Source organism: Vicia villosa, linkage group LG3, assembly GCF_029867415.1.
Source record: "Vicia villosa cultivar HV-30 ecotype Madison, WI linkage group LG3, Vvil1.0, whole genome shotgun sequence".
Taxonomy (NCBI): Eukaryota; Viridiplantae; Streptophyta; class Magnoliopsida; order Fabales; family Fabaceae; genus Vicia; species Vicia villosa.
In genome coordinates, this window is record NC_081182.1 from 126,683,866 (window position 1) to 126,689,529 (window position 5,664).

The following is a 5,664-nucleotide window of genomic DNA, read 5'->3' on the forward strand; positions in this document are numbered from 1 at the left end:
TACTCGTTCACAAGGAGGAGATTTAATACAACGAATTAACGAGATCGAACGTTTCATTAACGTCAAACGTCAAGCTCGCAATCTTCCCGAAGTAGCACCAATTCCGATTAATCAGGAATTGACTTTTACTGATCAAATCAATCAAATCACCCCAAAGTTAGATATGGCTGCTCTTCGTCCTCTTAGAGACTATGCCGCTCCTTCGCGCGCTGAACCGCACTCAAGTATCGCACCACCTGCGATTGAGGCGAACAATTTCGAGTTGAAACCTTCGTTGGTCCAAGCTGTTCAACAGAATCAATTCTCTGGAAGCCCTACAGACGACCCCAACCTTCATTTATCTGTGTTTGTGCAATATGCCGACACTGTCAAAGCTAACAACGTTAGTTCCGAAGCTATTCGATTACGTCTCTTTCCTTTCTCCTTGAGAGATAGAGCTAGAGCGTGGCTTCAATCCCTGCCTTCTAATTCCATAACTACATGGGACGAATTGAAGACAGTAATCTTAGCGAGATACTTCCCGCCTAGCAAAACTGCTATGCTAAGAGGTCAAATCAACGGATTTACCCAGAAAGATAACGAATCACTCTTCGAAGCTGGGGAACGTTACAAGGACATGCTTAGACTATGCCCTCATCATGGACTCGAACCATGGCTGATCATCCATACTTTCTATGGTGGTTTCCTATATAACACTAAAATGACTATAGATGCCGCTGCTGGAGGAGCACTAATGGACAAACCCCATGATGAAGCATACAACCTCATAGAGAACATGGCACAAAACCATTACCAATGGGGTGGAGAACGAGCCGCTCTAGAGAAAGCCCAAACCAAAGGAGGAATGTACGAAGTAAGTGGTATAGACCGCGTTAACGCTAAAGTAGACGCTTTAACTCAAAAGATCGAAAACTTAACCGTCACTCCATCAGCCACCGCTGCTGCTGTAACACCTAACTGCGAGATTTGTGGATTGACTGGACATGTAGTTGCCGAATGTCAACTCTTGACTGGAGTCCCATCTGATCAAGTAAACTATGCTCAAGGAAACCCTTACTCTAACACGTACAACCCTGGATGGAAAAACCACCCGAACTTTTCTTATAAAAACAACAACGCGTTGTACGCGCCTGGACAAGCACCTGATGTACCACCTGGCTACCAAAAAGCGCCTGTAGCTACTAAAAACACCCCTAGGAAGTCGAATTTAGAAATCATGATGGAGAACTTTATAGCTTCCCAACAACAAACCAATAAGGACTTCCTGAATCAAAACATCCACAATAGCGAGCAACTAAAACAATTATCGAACAAAGTAGATGCCTTAGCTACGCATAACAAAATGTTAGAAACTCAAATTTCACAAGTAGCCCAACAACAAGCACCTACTGCTGCCCCTGCTGGCACGTTTCCTGCTCAACCACAACCTAATCCTAAAGGACATGCGAACACGATAACACTACGAAGTGGAACGAATTACGATGGACCCATTGATCCTAGAACTCAAAACGCACCTATGTCCCAACAAGAGCCAAAGGAAACCCAAAAGACATCAACCGATGATCAGACTGCTAAGACCAATGAGAACAACAACGAAGTGGAACCTGAAAAAGAAAAACCTTACGTTCCACCACCACCTTATAAGCCACCAATTCCTTACCCTCAGAGATTAGCGAAATCAAAAACCGAAGCGTAATTTAAAAGATTTGTAGAACTTTTGAAACAATTAAACATAACCATACCGTTCATAGAAGCCATAACCGAAATGCCTTCGTACGCTAAATTCCTAAAAGAAATCCTATCAAACAAAAAGAAACTCGAGGATAACGAAACTGTAACGTTTACCGCTGAATGTAGCGCTATCATCCAGAATAACATGCCTCCAAAACTGAAAGATCCTGGTAGTTTCTCTATACCCTGCGTAATAGGAAAAACCATCATAGAGAAAGCCCTCTACGATTTAGGAGCCAGTGTTAGCTTGATGCCTCTTTCAACCTGTAAGAAACTAAATCTGGGTGAGCTTAAGGCAACGAGAATGTCTCTTCAACTAGCTGACCGTCCAGTCAAATACCCTGTAGGAATGTTAGAAAATATCCCTGTTCGTGTAGGTCAATTCTACATCCCAACTGACTTCATCATTATGGATATCCAAGAAGATTCTAACATCCCGATCATATTAGGAAGAGCATTCTTAGCAACCGCTGGTGCAATTATAGATGTCAAGCGAGGAAAGCTTACTTTCGAAGTAGGAGAAGAGAAAATAGAATTTATTCTTTCCCAATTCCTAAAAGCACCCTCTATAATTGACACATGCTGCTCTGCCGACATAATCGACGAGTGTGTTAATGAAATAAAGTCCGAACCAAATAAGGAAACCGAGATCCTAAAAATTCCTATACCGCCAATCTTTGAAGATGACAACTGGCGTGGGGAATATCAAGATGACCACCTGAGTGAATGTTTGGCTTTAACTCCTGATCCTATACCTGGACCTAAGAAACCTGCTATAGAACTGAAAACACTGCCTACCGATCTTAGATACGAATTTCTAGACGAAGAACAAAACCGACCAGTTATAGTTAACGCTGATTTAGGACAAACCGAGACTGAAAAATTACTTACCATCCTAAGAAAATACCCAACCGCTTTAGGATATAACATATCAGATCTGAAAGGAATAAGTCCTTCCCTCTGTATGCACCGCATTATGCTCGAAGACGATTGTAAAACCTCTAGAGAACATCAAAGGCGAATAAATCCTATTATGAGAGATGTGGTTAAAAAGGAAATCCAAAAAATTGCTAGAAGCCGGAATAATATATCCAATATCCGATAGCAAATGGGTTAGTCCTGTTCATGTCGTACCAAAGAAAGGAGGAGTTACTGTAATCACTAACGCAAAAGGCGAATCTGTAGCGCAACGTACCCAAACTGGATGGAGAATGTGCATCGACTATAGGAAGCTAAACAAAGCCACCCGAAAAGACCATTTCCCTTTACCTTTCATAGATCAAATGCTCGAACGCCTAGCTAAACACTCACATTTCTGTTATCTGGATGGATACTCCGGATTTTTCCAAATTCCTATCCACCCTGACGACCAAGAGAAGACCACGTTTACCTGTCCTTATGGGACATTCGCTTATAGACGAATGCCTTTTGGACTTTGCAATGCACCCGCGACCTTCCAAAGATGCATGATGGCAATATTTGCCGACTTCCTAGATGGAATAATGGAGGTCTTTATGGACGACTTCTCGGTCTGTGGAGGAAGTTTTGAAAAATGCTTAGAGAATCTTGAATTGGTACTTAAACGATGCATAAGCGTAAACCTAGTCCTTAATTGGGAAAAATGCCACTTCATGGTTCGACAAGGAATTGTACTTGGACACATCGTATCTGATAGAGGGATCAAAGTAGATAAAGCCAAAATCGAAATTATCGAAAACCTTCAACCTCCCAAAACTGTTAGAGAAATAAGAAGTTTTCTAGGACACGCTGGTTTTTACCGACGTTTCATTAAGGATTTCTCTAAAATAACCAAACCCTTAACTGAATTACTAATGAAAGACGCCGAATTCATTTTTACCGATAAATGCACTGAAGCATTTCATACGCTTAAACGAGCATTAATCTCTGCGCCAATTATGCAACCTCCCGACTGGAATGAGCCTTTCGAAATAATGTGCGACGCAAGTGATTATGCTGTAGGAGCCGTTCTAGGGCAAAGAAAGGATAAGAAACTACACGTCATATACTATGCGAGTAGAACCCTAGACGAAGCTCAAATGAATTATGCCACGACAGAAAAAGAATTATTAGCTGTCGTATTTGCATTAGACAAGTTCCGTTCTTACCTGGTAGGAGCCAAAATAATCATATACACTGACCACGCCGCCATTAGGTACCTTCTAACCAAGAAGGACGCCAAACCGAGACTGTTGAGATGGATCCTGTTATTACAAGAGTTCGACTTGGAAATTAAAGATAAAAAGGGAACTGAAAATGTCGTAGCAGATCACCTCTCTCGATTGGAAAATCTGAAACCCGAACAAGTACCAATTGACGATGATTTCCCTTATGAAAGACTCATCGCTCAGTTGGAAGCCAATGAATTAGAACCATACCATCCAAACGTTGAAACCAACAACTTTGCAGAAATAGCTTTAGCCCGCTCTGACACACCTTGGTATGCAGATTTCGTAAACTACCTAGCTGCTGGTGTGCTTCCTCCTGATCTAAGTTACCAACAGAAGAAGAAATTCTTCCATGACCTAAAACATTACTATTGGGACGACCCACTCCTTTTCAAAAGAGGCCCCGATGGAATCTTTAGACGTTGTGTACCCGAGGAAGAAATAGGAAGTATAATAACACACTGCCATTCTGCACCGTGTGGAGGACACCATAGCACATCTAGAACCTGCGCCAAAATCCTTCAATCTGGACTCTTCTGGCCCAACCTGTGGAAAGATGTTTATTTTGCTGTACTAAACTGTGATAGATGCCAACGAACCGGAAATATTTCGAGACGTGACGAAATGCCCCAAAAGGGCATTCTAGAAGTTGAAATATTTTACGTCTGGGGAATAGACTTTATGGGTCCGTTTTCGTCATCATTTGGAAATCAATATATACTCGTAGTTGTCGATTACGTTTCAAAATGGATAGAAGCTATCGCTTCTCCTACAAACGATACACGAGTAGTTATCAAACTCTTCAAAAATGTCATCTTACCTAGGTTCGGTGTGCCAAGACTAGTAATTAGCGATGGTGGGTCCCATTTCATTTCAAGAATACTTGAGAAACTCCTTCGAAAATATGGAGTAAATCATCGAATAGCTACACCATACCATCCACAAACAAGCGGACAAGTAGAAGTATCTAACCGCGAAATAAAACAAATATTGGAGAAAACTGTTGCTATATCTAGAAAAGATTGGTCAACCAAGCTAAATGAAGCTTTATGGGCTTATAGAACAGCTTTCAAAACTCCAATAGGAACTACCGCATTCAAACTCGTTTATGGAAAATCATGCCACCTCCCGGTAGAGTTAGAACATAAAGCCTATTGGGCCATTAAGAACTTAAACCTAAACTACACTGCCGCTGGTGAGAAACGACTTCTAGACATAAACGAATTAGAAGAACTTAGACAAGACGCTTACGAAAACGCCAAAATCTATAAAGAGAGAACGAAAAAATGGCACGACAAGCGTATATCTAGGAAAAATTTTAGCATAGGCGATAAAGTACTTTTATTTAATTCCAGACTAAAATTATTTCCTGGTAAGTTACGATCTAGATGGTCTGGCCCTTTCGAAATAAATAACATATTTCCGAGTGGAGCGATAGAAATCAAAGGAGAAACCGTCAAACCTTTTGTCGTAAATGGGCAACGTCTTAAGTATTACCATCATCTCGAACACGATGAAAACATCGAACTTTTTAAACTTGACGAGCTGCCCGCTCATTCGAAAAATTAGTTTTCTATTTTTAAATCGTCGAGCTTACGACATAAAACAAAGCGCTCGGTGGGAGACAACCCACAATTATTTTTATTTCTATTTCTTTTACTATTTAATTTTTATTTTTAATTTTTAATTTTCTATCCTATTTTGAATTATTTTAATTTTTTCTACATTTTTATTTTTTCCTACATTT

General features: G+C 40.6%; 1 non-coding gene across 1 annotated transcript; it reads right to left on the bottom strand.

Moving 5' to 3' along the window:
• Positions 1–538: 538 nt before the first annotated feature.
• Positions 539–645, bottom strand: LOC131593770 (small nucleolar RNA R71). Its single transcript, XR_009281151.1, has one exon. It is a non-coding gene; the product is annotated as a small nucleolar RNA R71 (small nucleolar RNA).
• Between the last annotated feature and the right edge of the window lie 5,019 nt (positions 646–5,664).